Below are 15718 nucleotides of genomic sequence, written 5' to 3'. Positions count from 1 at the left end.
AGATGAGTCACATGGCATGTAGAGAGAGAGCGAGATGAGTCACATGGCATGTAGAGAGAGAGCGAGATGAGTCACATGGCATGTAGAGAGAGAGCGAGATGAGTCACATGGCATGTAGAGAGAGAGAGCGAGATGAGTCACATGGCATGTAGAGAGAGAGAGCGAGATGAGTCACATGGCATGTAGAGAGAGAGCGAGAGACGAGTTACATGGCATGTAGAGAGAGAGCGAGATGAGTCACATGGCATGGGCTGCGGCAGGGGATACGTTAGCGGCAGGGGCCCAGTTCGGCGACGTTAATTATTGTACCGAACTGTCTATGCTCCAGCGTTTATTCTCTCGGATTTCACCCAACCGTGGTGGTGAGGTATGATCAATAACCCACCACCGCCACCACCAAAACGATGCGCCCACCACGTGATCAACAATCCCCCGACACGACACCGCAATGGCGTCGGGGGGCACTCATCCAGCAGTGGAGTTTGTCAGATTTAGAATGCAGGTTTGCCCTCGCTTTATGCGGTAGTAGTAGCAGTAGATGCGTTCGGCAAAAAAGAAATGGCGAACAAAGAGAAATTGCACGGGGAGACAGCTGCCTGCAGAATAGCGCGCACAGTACACACACAGTACACACAGAGTGTATACATAGTACACCCACAGTACACTCACAGTACATACACAGCACACACGCAGTACATACACAGAACACACACAGTACACCCACAGTACATACACAGTACACACACAGCACACACGCAGTACACACGCAGTACATACACAGCACACACACAGTACACAGTACACCCACAGTACATACACAGTACACACACAGTACATACACAGTACACACACAGCACACAGTACACACACAGTACATACACAGAACACACAGAGTATACATAGTACATACACAGTACACACACAGTACACACACAGCACACAGTACACACATAGTACATACACAGTACACACACAGTACATACAGAATGTTGTATCTCTGTCTGTATCTCTGCGTATGTAGCGGTGTGTATGCATCTATATGTGTGTATCTGTGTGGGGATCGATTGTGTAGTGGTGAGCGCGCTGCGCTACCAACCTGGTGTCACGAGTTCGATTCCCGCTTATAGGCCACCACCAGTAACGATTATCTGGCCCTCCGCTAGGCCGACTCAGCCTCAAATTAGTACCTGGTGCGGGGTGTAAATATCGACATTGGGGAGACAAAGGCGGCCGGGCGTGGTGCTGGTGACCCACCCCCTCAGGCGCCGTATCAGCCTTCATAGGTGCTGTCTAACAGCACTTGCCGCAACAGTCTGCTAAGGCTATACGGGGGACCTTTGTATTTGTACCTGTGTATGTCTCTGTGTGCATAATCTGTGTGTGTGAGACAGCGGATTGCCGAGTAGCCCACGCAGTGTACCCACTTCCGATCGCGTAGCCGCATGGGTTAAATTCGAACCGCATAATAAAGGCGACATTTTCGGTAGAAATATTTAATAGCCGCAGACACATCGCGAACCCGCGAATAGCGAGGGCGCGCTGTGTTATTCTCGATTATCGCGGTGTTCCTTGGTGTGTACACCTGCTTACCTTTCAGATCAGGGGTGGGGAACGTCCGGCCCGCGGGCCGTATGAGGCCCGCGAAACCACTGGCCCTGCCAAGGCAACCCCAGGCGGGACTCGAAATTCAATAAATCTCGGAGCAAACCTGGAAAAGCAGTTTCGAGTAGCAGCAACATCATCAATACCAGCTAACATCACACGCCTCGCCAAAGAGAAGCAGTTCCAGCCATCGCATTAGGGGTGAGTTAATTAAATGTTTGACCAAATATAACAAGGGGCTAATTTTTAAGTTGATGATTTGTATGGCCCTTAGCAGAGAAAAGGTTCCCCGCTCCTGTTTCAGATGCACGTCCAGTGCTGCCACTGATGCTGCCACTGATGCGTATGACAAATACCGCATAGTAGGTGTGAGTGTGCGCTTTATTTATTTTTTGTAGTGCATTGAAAATTGCTGGACTCTCCGGGGAACGAACCAAATTAGCTTAAAATTGAGGGCCAATAGACTGATAGCCCCATTGATACGGAGCCAGCTTACCGCGAGCTCTAATCGCTGCTAATTGCCCGTGCCGGTAAAAGCACGTGGCCGTGATTCGTCTCACAATGCACATCAAATACAAAGATTCCCCCGGAAAGCTTAAACATACTTTATTATTATTATTTTATTGGGGGCGGGGGGGGGGGTGAAGTGCTGTTAGCGAGCACCAGCTATTGAAGGCTGGCACGGCACACGCATTTCAGTTCCTCAATTAGTCCACCCTCGCGCGTCATCACCTGGTGACTGCAAAACCCGGGGTGGAGTTTGTAGACTCCCCAACCTGAAGCCACGAGGCGACATAGAATCGTCTGGAAATCCACTCTCATCACAAAACCTCCACCAAAATACATCCCAAGTAGCCTTAACAGACTGTTGGGGCAAGTGCGGTGAGCGAGCACCTATGAAGGCCCGTCCTGTACGCGTGGGAGTGGGTGGCCAGCACCACGCCCGACCGCCTTTGTCTCCCGAGAAGCAGGCACTCATTTGGAGAAGCGAGTGTGCGAGGTTGACTCGATACGCGTAGGGGAGCGGTGGTGTAGTGGCGAGCGCACTACGCTATGACCCCGGCGACCCGAGTTCATTTCCCGCTCACGGCCAACATCAGTGGCGAATATCCGAACTGAGCTTGGGCCTCTCCTAGGTCGACTCAGCATTAAATGAGTACTTGGTGCTGTGTCAAAACATGAGCACTCTGGAGACAAAGGCGGCCGGGCGTTTTTCTGGCCACCCACCCTCCCATGGGCCATGCGGCCTTCAGGCACTCGCTGAACAGGCGCTTGTCCCAACAATCTGTTGAGGCTATTCGGGGGATCTTTGCGCATAAATATTCGAGTGTGTCACATATATGAGATCCTGCCTTGAGGCAAGATTGGCCCCAAGGAATTCCCTCGGAGCGCAGCGCAGGCTGAGAGACGCTGAGGGAAAAGCAACGCCGTCACGAGTATCATCAGCAGCATCATCAGCAGCATCATCAGCAGCATCATCAGCAGCAGCATCAGCAGCATAATCAGCAGCAGCATCAGCAGCATCAGCAGCATCATCAGCAGCATCAGCAGCATCATCAGCAGCATCATCAGCAGCATCAGCATCATCATCATCAGCAGCATCATCAGCAGCATCATCATCAGCATCATCATCAGCAGCAGCATCATCGGCGTCATCATTGGCGTCATCATCAGCATTCGCAGGATCATGATTGTCATCAGTTTATATGTAATATTTGTGGAGCGCCTTTGTATGGAGGCGCTCCACGTGGTGTACGACGGCGTGGTTGCGGGTTATCGCCACGGTGGTGGTGAGATGTTAACTACCTCGCCTGGTATACAGGAGGTCGTGGCTTCGATCCCGACCCCTTTATGTTGGGAGTTTTCCATGTGCTCCACATGTGTAAACATGTGTCGTGTGTAAACATGTCATCTACATGTGTAAACATGCCTCGAGAGCGCTTGGCTGCTGTAAATGTCCCCGTGGTGACAAGCCGCCGCTCCGTTGAGGAAACATTTGTGGCCGGGTCACTTCTGAAATAAGTAATATTTATTTTAAAAAACTTTTTTTTAAACACGCTTTTTTGAAATGTACTAGTAATGGAAAAACTAGTAATGGAAAAACTCCACGAATCCAGGAAGTGGCCCCCCGAAGCTTTCCACAACGTAAGGGACCGTGGCCAATTACAACCAACGTCAGTTTACCGTGGACAATTAGAGCCAAACCGAAACATAACATATAAAAAAGAATAACATTCATTTTTTATGATAGAATATAGTATTGTTATCAGTTTCACATAAGTATACCAAGTTTGCAGTCGATACCACATTGGGAAGTGGGTTAAAATTGAGTTGCAAGATTTGAGTATACAAGGACAACAGACAGAGTGACAGAGTGAGTTAAATGAAAGTGTGCAATGAACCCATACAACTCAGTGGGTCTTACCTGGTAAATTTTGAAAGATTAGTTACATAGTTTTAAGAATTCCATCCCTAAAATGGTAACGGTTTTGCAGGGGAAAAAACCGCCCAGCTTTCCATCGGCTTCAGCGTCACACTCCATAGAGGGTGGGGGCGGCAATTTACTCGGTTCACCAGTGGTGATGATGACGAGCTAATGGAATGGGTACGACTCTGATGCGGCCCATGGACTTGACTTCACGCAGTCAAAACGCGCTGGGTTAACACAAAGACAACGATCCGCCCGTAAATACTGTAACAGACTGTTGGGGCAAGTGCTGTTAGCGAGTAGCACCTATAAAGGACGGCACGGAGAACGAGGGGGGTGGGTGGCCAACACCACGCACGACCGCCTTTGTATCCCCACCGGCGATGTTTACACACCGCACCGGGTACTCATTTAAGACTGAGTCGACCTCGGAGAGGCCCAGAACCGGTTCACGCGGCCAACTCGTGTTGCTGTGGTGCAGGGTGACAGGGGCTGTGGTGCAGGGTGATAGGGGCTGTGGTGCAGGGTGACAGGGGCTGAAGTGCAGGGTGACAGCAGCTGTGGTGCAGGGTGACAGGAGCTGTGGTGCAGGGTGACAGGGGCTGTGGTGCAGGGTGACAGGAGCTGTGGTGCAGGGTGACAGGGGCTGTGGTGCAGGGTGACAGGAGCTGTGGTGCAGGGTGACAGGAGCTGTGGTGCAGGTTGACAGGAGCTGTGGTGCAGGGTGACAGGGGCTGTGGTGCAGGTTGACAGGAGCTGTGGTGCAGGGTGACAGGAGCTGTGGTGCAGGGTGACAGGAGCTGTAGTGCAGGGTGACAGGAGCTGTAGTGCAGGGTGACAGGAGCTGTGGTGCAGGGTGACAGGAGCTGTAGTGCAGGGTGACAGGAGCTGTAGTGCAGGGTGACAGGAGCTGTGGTGCAGGGTGACAGGAGCTGTAGTGCAGGGTGACAGGGGCTGTGGTGCAGGTTGACAGGAGCTGTGGTGCAGGGTGACAGGAGCTGTGGTGCAGGGTGACAGGAGCTGTAGTGCAGGGTGACAGGAGCTGTAGTGCAGGGTGACAGGAGCTGTGGTGCAGGGTGACAGGAGCTGTAGTGCAGGGTGACAGGAGCTGTAGTGCAGGGTGACAGGAGCTGTGGTGCAGGGTGACAGGAGCTGTAGTGCAGGGTGACAGGAGCTGTGGTGCAAGGTGACAGGAGCTGTGGTGCAGGGTGACAGGAGCTGTAGTGCAGGGTGACAGGAGCTGTGGTGCAGGGTGACAGGAGCTGTGGTGCAGGGTGACAGGAGCTGTGGTGCAGGGTGACAGGAGCTGTAGTGCAGGGTGACAGGGGCTGTGGTGCAGGGTGACAGGAGCTGTAGTGCAGGGTGACAGGAGCTGTGGTGCAGGGTGACAGGAGCTGTGGTGCAGGGTGACAGGAGCTGTGGTGCAGGGTGACAGGAGCTGTAGTGCAGGGTGACAGGAGCTGTGGTGCAGGGTGACAGAAGCTGTAGTGCAGGGTGACAGGAGCTGTAGTGCAGGGTGACAGGGGCTGTGGTGCAGGGTGACAGGAGCTGTGGTGCAGGGTGACAGGAGCTGTAGTGCAGGGTGACAGGAACTGTAGTGCAGGGTGTCAGTGTGGTCCCATTGTTTTTGTATTTACATTCCGAAGTGTTCACGTGGGCGGGTTGGGGGGTCACAAGGGATCGAGAAATATTCCCACCCCAGTCTACGACTCAAACTCCCCCAGCGAATTAAAGGGACCCGGGATGACCCCCCCCCCGGCCCCCCGTGTCCCCCTTCCTTCCCCGAGGAGTTGGCGCTTGCTTGCTCGCCCTCCCAGTTTCGGCTCCTCCACCAAAACCCCGCGCCCCCCACTCCCCACCACCCCCCCCCCTCGAGCGCGTCGCCTCGTGGAGGGAGCGCATCTGCCTGTCGAGTGTCGGGGCTCATCAATCACCGCGGCGGCGATAATTTAATTGTCAGCAGTCAGACGGCGCGCCAACACGCATCTATAAATACCACGCGGAGCGGCGACACGCGGCTCTCCTATCATCGCTCGCCACCACAAGCATCAACATCTCCCCCACCATCATCACCACCACCATCATCATCACCACCACCATCATCATCTCCACCACCACCATCAACATCACCACTACCATCATCACCACCACCATCATCATCGTCACCAGCACCACCATCATCATCACCAGCACCACCATCAACATCACCACCACCATCATCATCACCACCACCATCATCATCACCACCACCACCATCATCATCACAGACAAATACAAAGATCACCCCTGTAACCTGTTCAGGGATGTTGGGGTAAGTGCTGTTCGCGAGCACCTAAACTCTCAACTATTTTGGTTTGTGTCACCAGGTAGGGCCCACTGAGCTATGTAGCTCAGTGGCCATCACAAGTGAAAGCTCAGCGAAGTTCGTGGCTTGTCATCAGTGCGGGAATTCACAGCAGACAAATATTGTCAACGCGTGACCCGGAGAAAAACGTGTGTTTTAACCGAATTCAACGAAAAGTGTCTCTCCTGGTGAGTTGCATTGCCGACCCATGGCCTGGGGCTGGGTGGCGGAGTGGTTTGCACGCTGCGGTGTGAGCCCGGCCACCAGAGTTCGATTCCCGCTCACGGCCAACATCAGTGGCGATGATGTGAACCGGTCATGGGCCTCTCTTAGGTCGATTCAGCCTCAGATAAATAAGTACCTGGTACGATGTGTAATCATCGCCACTGGGGAGACAAAGGCGACCGGGCGTGGTGCTGGAGAGCCTTCAGAGGCGTTCACAAGCAGCACTTGCCCCAACAGCCTGCGCAGGCTAACCGGGGGATCTTTGCACGTGACTGTGTGTATCCCGGGAAGAAGCTTCTATCCGAGTCTCAAGATTCGTTGGGCGGGAGCTGCTTGACCCGCTCGCTTTTAACCCCGCGCGAAGCCGACTCTGATCTCCGCCCCCGGCGTGGCACTCCGCTGGAGGGTGACGGCGGTGGCCGTGGGGGGGGGGGGGGGGGTCCACGGATGACGACGGCGTGGCAGGCGAGGAACTGAACGCGGCGTCCCAGACGACGTCTACCACCTCCCCCTCGCTCCCCTCCCCTCCTGCCCCTCCATCTCTCCCTCTCCCCCGGGAGATGGAGGCGACGAGTCGACCTCGCGTGCGGGTGGCGAGGTGGACCCTTCACACCGCACGATCGTGAGAGACGGCGGGTGGTTGGATGTCTTCATCCAGCAGTGGATTGATTGTGGCTGATGATGATAACGATGATGATGCTGTGTGTGTGTGTGTGCTCACCAAAGACACAAGACAAAGACCCCCCGTATAGTCTAACACGTGGTAGGCTCTTGCGACCAATATTTTTCGTATTAGAGGGTTTTGGGATTGATCGCGTAAATACCATATTTAGCTCTCCGCCTGATGATGCTGGTTGTAAATACTGGCGAAACGTCGGACTCCAATTGCAAAGGTCGTGGGTTTTCTCTCCAACACACCGCTCTGTTGAACTAGTAACGAATTGCCATGTTTTGTTTACGTGACGAACCTTACTAAAATTGGCTGTGTCGGGTGGTGGCGGGTTTGACGACATCCCCCGTACAACCTGAACAGACTGTGTGGCGGCAAGTGCTGTTAGCGAGCACCTATTAAGGCCTGAACGGCACACACACACACTACGACAACCACGCCAGCTGCTGCTGATGATGATGATGATGAGCTCCAACCGCCAATGATTCGTCGGGGGTCGAATCGCGCGAGTCGCGACCCGAGACCCGAGACCCGGGACCCGGGATCTGGGATCTGGGATCTGGGATCTGGGATCTGGGATCTGGGATCTGGTCGAGCCGGGCTGATCTGGGATGCGACGCCGCAACTCGCCGTGTCACGCGCCATATCGGCCGGCATCTGGTTGGTCCCTGGGTCTCACATGATCTGTCTCGTGTGCTGTCACGCTCCGTCACTCACGCATCCCGAGCCCCCCCTCCCCGCCATCTGCACACGCGGCAGCCCCCCCACCCTCTACCCCTATACCCCCCCACCCTCTACCCCTATACCCCCCCTCCTCTTCCTGCCGTCTTCCTCAACCCCGCCATGCACCCCTCCATCATTATATTCATTCCTCTCTCTCTTCCCTCCATTTCCTCATTCGGATCTTTCTCCCTTTCTCCCTCTTCGTCCTCTTCGTCCTCTTCCACCTTCCTTCCATGCACCTCGTTCTCTCCCTCCCTTCGTTTCTCCTCCCTCCCTTCGCCATCCCTCGATCCATCCCTACTCCCTCTGCTCCATCTCGCGCTCTCCTCCATCCAGGCCCTCTCTCTCTCATTCCATCGCTGCGACAGCCGTGACTCACGCACACCCCGCACACACACCCTTGATCAACACCCCACACACACCCCACATGCACCCTGATCCACACCACACACGCACCCCACACACAGCCCGCACACACAACCTTGATCAACACCCCACACACACCCCGCATGCACCCTGATCCACACCACACACGCACCCCACACACACCCCACACACACTCTGATCCACACTCTGCCCACCTCACCTGAACACGCACTCACACAGCCGACATTTAGAATCAGAATATTTATTTATCCTGGAGGAATCCGATGAGCTATAAAGCTCTTTTTCACAGATCTCCGGTAAGGGCGGGACAGACCGTCACAACAGCAAACAATGCGAAAACACGAAGTATAGGAAAGGTAAGCATAGGACTAAAAACAAATCCATGTTTATTTTACCAGCTAAGGCCCACTGAGCGATTCGCTTATTTTACAGAAGCGACCTGGCCACAAATGATAGCTCAACGAAGTGGCTTATCACGTGGAAATTTATAGCAGCCAAATAATTAAAATCATCTAAACGCATGCTTCTAAATACTCAAATTATACAGGCGTGAGGTCGGGATGGAAAACTCGACCTGCTGCATACCAGGCGAGAGAGTTAACATCACGCCACCGATTGTGCCAGGCTAGGTGCACTTCGAGGCCGTCAGTTGAAATGTGTAAGAGTCGCTGCTGGCAGGAGGTCACGGGATAGACTCAGGTGTTATGGGTTGACTGATGTCCCAGGCTAGGTGCAGGAGATTACGGGACAGACCCAGGTGTTATGGGTTGACTGGCTGAGATGACTGGCAGATGCACCACCTGTGCTCCCCACTGTGCCACGCTCGTTATTGCGTTCCCAATGACAAAGACAAAGATCACCCGTGTAGCCTGAACAGACCGCTGGGGCAAGTGCTGTTAGCGAGCACCTATGACGGAGAGATCGGCCGCTTTTGTCTCCCGAGTGGCGATGTTTATACAACGCACCCGACTCGCATACTCATGTGAGTCGGGAATCAAACTCTGGGTTCGTAGCGCAGCGCGCAAACCATTACACTACCGCTCCCCACACACACGCACGTAAACCTCATTCGAACGCAAACCCTCCAGTACACGCGCGCGCACGCCGCACCATTCAGACGAATACGCACACACGCGCTCACCTGTACACGCGCATGCACGTACCCACATATACCAACACATTCCCACATAGCACACACAGCCACATATACCCACACGTATCTACACATACCCAGGGATACCAACGCGTACCCACAGAGCACGCACTCACATAGCGCACACGCCCACAGCTACCCATATACCCACATAAACCCACACATACTCACAGAGCACTGACACTCACAAATATCCACAGACACCCACATGCCTGCAGATACCCACCCATACCCACACATAGCCACAGAGCGAAGATAGTTACAGATACCCACACACACCCACATATACCTACACATACCAACAGATTCCCACATAGCCACACACACGCACCCAGCACACACAGACGCACACATTCACATCGCCACGCAAACTATCGCATCGCATCGCGCCCCCCACCCCTCACTCAACATCACCCCCCCCCCACACACACAAGCCCACAAGCCCCCCCCCCATACACACAAGCCCCCCCACACACACACAAGCCCCCCCCGCCCGCACCCCGCCCCCTCCGCCAGCTGAGCTGTGACGCGTCGCTCATCATCAATCAACGCGGAGGCAGCGAGCGGCGTGCACACCGAGCCAGCGGTTTCAGCCGAGAGGAGCTGGCGGGGGAGGGGTATGGGGGGGCACGGGGGGAGGGGTATGGGGGGGCACGGGGGGAGGGGTATGGGGGAGCACGGGGGGAGGGGTATGGGGGGGCGGGGGGAGGGGTATGGGGGGGGCGGGGGAGGTGGGGGGGGGGTCGGGGTAGCGGGCATGTGCGCGGTTTGCGGCAATGGTTGACGTGGGTCCTGGTGCGTGGAATGTAATCGGGGGGGGGGGGGATTGGGTGGTGTGGGGGGGAGGGCGATGAGGGGGAGTCGCTGTCCAACTCTACCTCCTTGTCGTTGCCTCGACGTCTCGGCGCAGTTGCACCGCCTGCGCACTCGTATTGCGCGCCGTGGTGTCGGTGCGTGGGATGATGCGAAATGTCGCTCAACTCGTGTTGCAGAGATTCGTGGAACGACTCGATCCCAAAGGCAATCCCGAAATCCCGACCCTAAACTCGATCCGAAACACATCACCAAACCCGACCCTAAACTCAACCGCAATCACAATCCCAACCCTAAAGTGAACCCCAAACCCAATCCCAATCATCTCAAACCCAATCCCAATCCCATACTATCCGTGAAGAAGACAGTTTTATAAATACAGATTCTGATACCCAACCGCAGAGCGATTGGAGCAATGGTCACGAATCAGGGTCAAGATTCGTTCGACGAATCGATCTCGTGTTGTTTCACCCGCACTCCCATCTCACTGGGGTTGGTGGGTCCCGCACGCAGGCACGCTGCGGCGTTCCCTTAACCCTGGGCGTCAAGACTGAGAACGCAGTACGGCAGGGCGAGGACTCAATCTGTACCTTCTGCCACGCATGTGTCACGCATGTTCTGTCACGCATGTTCAGTCACGCATGTTGTGTCACGTATGATCTGTCACGCATTGCCTGTCCCACGTTTCCCTCTCTCGCCCTTACCTTTTCTCGAGCGGTCGTCTCTCGGCTCGTTATGTTTCCAGAGTTCGGTCAGAGCGGAAGTGACATTCGCACAATCATTTCTCACCTTTAACATTCCTGCGCGTGCGATCCGAGTCGTAAGGCAGCGTGCTCCGATTAATCGACGCCGGCATCGATTAGTCGACAACTCGCAACGGGAACCCCTCGGGTTGTTGGCCGGCACCAATCGTTACAAATCGGCAGCGTTAACAGGGAACGTTCATGCGTGGAATTAAATACAAACTGAACACATTCGTCAACAACAACAACAAACACCTTGTGTGTGTGTGTGTGGACTTAAAATTAAACGTATCTAATGGTCGACGTTTCGGGCAATGCCCCCCCTTTTTGTAGCAAACCAAATAATCTCACAAGCGCGTCGGAAACAATATACGGCGCCGAGTGGAAATGTTTGATTAGCTCACGCGGTTGACGTTGTTAAGAGGTATTATTGTTTAAAGTTGCGCATCTCAAACGGTTCGAGCCCACGTGGGTCGAGCCGTGTGTGGGGTCGGTGTTCGTGCGAGAGATGACTTCCGTGTGCCGCACGGCAAGCAGTCGGGCCCGCAGTGCGCTGCCCCAGGACCTGCTGATGGGAGTGGTTCAACTGGTGATGGGAGGATGTTTTAGTGCGGGTGTGCACGGTGACCAAGGGCTGTGTGTGTGACTGTTTTTACACATTTTCTGCGTGTGTGTCGTACGAAACTTACGGAGTTGCTCCCCCCCCCCACCAATCCCACCGGCTCGCACCATTTGATTCACGTTGTGATGTGGAGTTGTTCTCGCCGTTGAGCCGCTTTGATGAGCGCGCAGTGGCACCCCACCCACCCACCGCGCCTTTCCGCAGAGAAACACTGCGGAAAGGCGCGTCACACAACTACTTCTGAATCACTTCGTTCGGCTGCTCATTTATCTACACCCGGAATGTTTAATGAGTTGTCAGAGCTGGATTAAAAGCGATGCAACTAACAGAATACTACTATTGTTTATTTTGTGCAGTCAACAGCGGTGATCAATCTAAGGCCATCACCTCTCTATACCCGTGAAAATGTAGTTCAATACCTCGTTTCTGAAGTCTCAAATCGAGCCCGGGGTATCCGTGGGGGCAAACCCCGCGTCTCTGGCCCCTGGGGCAGCGGGCCTCCTCCGCGTGATGTTTGCCGGGCAGCAGTGAGGGGGGGGGGGGGCTACGCTGACGCACGTGACTGCTTGTGAGCCAGCGCTGGGGAGGCTGCGGCGAGGGTGGGTGGATCACGCACAGACGCCGTGAGAACTCACGTCTTCCCGTGGGCACGAGGAGGAGCCGAACTCCCATCGCTCGCCACGAGAAGGCGGCGTAGCGAGAGTGGGGACCCCACGTGTTCCATCCCACGTGTTCCGTCTGTACGGGGATATAGTGTTCCCCCCTTTACAAAACAAGTGGAATCTCGAGGAGGAGCCATATTCCTGGCTCGCCAGGAGCGGGCTGGTCCACTAATCGCCACCTGTTTCCATCTGTACGGGGATTGAGTATTGCTCCCTTTCGCGTGCGTGGTTTGTATCCGGGTGCTCCGTTTCCTCCACACGTGTAGTAATAAACACAACTCATCATTAATTGGCTGAAAACGTCTTAAAATATAATTTAAAGAGTCAAGTAGCAGCAGCAGGACCCTCCAGATCAAATATAATTTGACTCGGTAGTGTGGCCCTGCTGAATGGATACACAAGTTGTTTTATTGCGTGAGACGCGTACTCGCTGGCGCGTGCGATGGAGGCCAAACTGCCCCGGTGCAACATCTGACTCGCGAAGGAAGATGACGATGATGCGATGGCTGCTGCTGATGATGGTGACGACGCCGGCTCTCGTCTGCTCTGCCCTCGTCACGTCTCCCGCGCGGGCGTCAGTCCGTGACGAGGTCGGGTCACGGGTCGCTCGCCTCCGCGCGATTCCTGCACCCAACTCGCTGTGGGCCCCACCCCTCCCCCCTACCCCACTACTCCAACCCTCACCCCCCTACCCCACCTCCACCCCCCACCCCACCCCTCCCCCCTACCCCACTACTCCAACCCTCACCCCCCTACCCCCACCTCCACCCCCACCCCACCCCTCCCCCCTACCCCACTACTCCAACCCTCACCCCCCTCCTCCACCCCACCACCTCCACCCTACCCCATCCCTACCCCTACCTCCACCCCCTACCCCTACCCCCACCCCACCCCTCCCCCCTACCCCACTACTCCAACCCTCACCCCTACCACCCACCTCCACCCCTACCCCCCCACCCCTCCCCCCTACCCCACCCTCCACCCTACCCCCACTCCTCCCCCCTACCCCCATCCCTACCCGTACCTCCACCCCTACCCCCCACCCCACCCCTCCCCCCACCCCGAACCCCCCACCCCTCTCTCTACCCACACCCCTCCCCCTACCCCGCGAAATCACCCCAACCGCCACCCCCACCCTTCCTCGTCCACCCGCTCTCCACCGCCATCTGCCGCACGAAGTCGCGGTGTGATTGACGCTGCGCTCGCGATAACAACCACAGTCAACCACAGTCCACCACAGTCCACCAGTCAACCACAGTCAACCAGTCCACCACAGTCAACCACAGTCAACCAGTCAACCCACAGTCAGCCACAGTCAATCACAGTCCACCAGTCAACCACAGTCAACCAGTCAACCACAGTCACAGTCAACCAGTCAACCACAGTCAGACACAGTCAACCACAGTCAACCAGTCCACCACAGTCAACCACAGTCAACCACAGTGAACCACAGTGAACCAGTCCACCACAGTCCACCACAGTCAACCACAGTGAACCACAGTGAACCAGTCCACCACAGTCCCACCACAGTCCACCACAGTCAACCACAGTGAACCAGTCCACCACAGTCAACCACAGTGAACCACAGTCAACCAGTCCACCACAGTCCACCACAGTCAACCACAGTGAACCAGTCCACCACAGTCCACCACAGTCCACCACAGTCCACCACAGTGAACCAGTCCACCACAGTCCACCACAGTCCACCACAGTCAACCACAGTGAACCGCAATGCATCGCTGGTCTCGCCAAGGAGCAGAGACCACCACGTGATCTCCGATCGACGTCGCAGCGGCAGCAGCGGCTTCTGGCTGCTGCCATCGAACCGAGACGGCGGTCCCCGCATCGCGCGGCGCTTTCAGACGCGCTTCTGTGGCCGTCTGGAACGCTCTTCCTTCCGATAATAGGAAGCCACTTGGAGCTATGCACTTTAAAAATCATCATCGAGATTGACAAACTCATTTCTGTAGAACTGCTTTTTAGTGTTTAGTTTGTTGTCCGTCCCCCGCACCGCCGATTTACACGGTCGGCTACGTACGGCGCGAAAGAAGTTCAACAAAGACAAAGATCCCCCTCGTAGCCGAAACAGACTGTTGAGGCAAGTGCTGTTAGCAAGCAGCATCTCAAGTTCAAGTTCATTAATTAGGTATAGCCCCTGTGAGCCATTCGGCTCTTGAATCGGGTGCAACCGCAACAAACAAAAAACATGAACAAGAAAACATCTTAAAGTGACTATGTCACTATGTGAAACAGAAAATCCAAGGCTGACGTCACACGAGGGGGTGGGTGCCCTAACACCACGCCCGGCCGCCTTTGTCTTCCTAGTAGCGATGTTTATACATCGCACCAGGTACTCATTTGAGGCTGAGTCGACCTAGAGGAGGCCCAAGACCGCTTCAGATAATCGCCACTGGTGGGAATCGAACTCGGGGTCCAGGTTCGTGGCGCGGCGCTAACCGCCACACCACCGCTCCCCACTCACACAAATGTGACGCCACCGATTAGCACCGTTGGCCTACGTACGGTGCGAGAGAAGTTCAGCACGTACATCCATACACGCACACATACGAGCCCCCCCTTATCCCTAGCGCCATCGCCTCGACCTCACTTCCCCGCGGCGCTCCTCGCACCGACCCACTGGGCTCCCCGCGCACGTTGCAGGCAGAGAGCCGCCGCGTCGGACCACCTCGCACCCCCCCCCTCAACCCTCACCCACGGTGGTGTTCCTCTGACCCCCCACAATCCCCTGACCCCCCACAATCCTCTGACCCCCACGATCGATCAGCCGCTCGACCACCCCCGTCCACCGTCTCACGCAGCCCGACACCGCCATCAAAGGGGACCCGCTCTGACAGTCATCGTCGTCGTCATCAACATCGTTGTCGCCGTCATCATCGTCGTCATCCTCGTCGTCGTCATCATCGTCGTCGTCATCGTCGTCATCATCATCGTTGTCGTCGTCATCGTCGTCGTCATCATCATCGTCGTCGTCATCATCGTTGTCGTCGTCATCGTCGTCGTCGTCGTCATCGTCGTCGTCATCAACATCGTTGTCGCCGTCATCATCGTCGTCATCCTCGTCGTCGTCATCATCATCGTCGTCATCACATCGTTGTCGTCGTCATCGTCATCATCATCATTATCGTCGTCATCATCATCGTTGTCGTCGTCATCGTCGTCATCATCATCGTCGTCGTCATCATCGTCATCATCATCGTCGTCATCATCATCGTCGTCGTTGAGGGTCTTCATCAGTGCGTCGCTAACAATGCCATTCTGAAGAACACGTAGGAAGGCCTTCACGACCAAATATTAATTCGTAATAAAGTGCAGCTTTTGTTGGGGT

At 55.3% G+C, this 15718-nt stretch overlaps 1 pseudogene; it reads right to left on the bottom strand.

Annotated features, from left to right (window-relative positions):
* Positions 1-13472: 13472 nt before the first annotated feature.
* Positions 13473-15718, bottom strand: part of LOC133340372 (cadherin-15-like) — a 42147-nt pseudogene continuing 39901 nt past the window's right edge.

This window comes from Lethenteron reissneri, chromosome 9 (assembly GCF_015708825.2).
Source record: "Lethenteron reissneri isolate LAM-NWPU_2019-01 chromosome 9, ASM1570882v1, whole genome shotgun sequence".
Classification (NCBI taxonomy): Eukaryota; Metazoa; Chordata; class Hyperoartia; order Petromyzontiformes; family Petromyzontidae; genus Lethenteron; species Lethenteron reissneri.
This window is presented reverse-complemented; position numbering and strand designations above follow the sequence as displayed.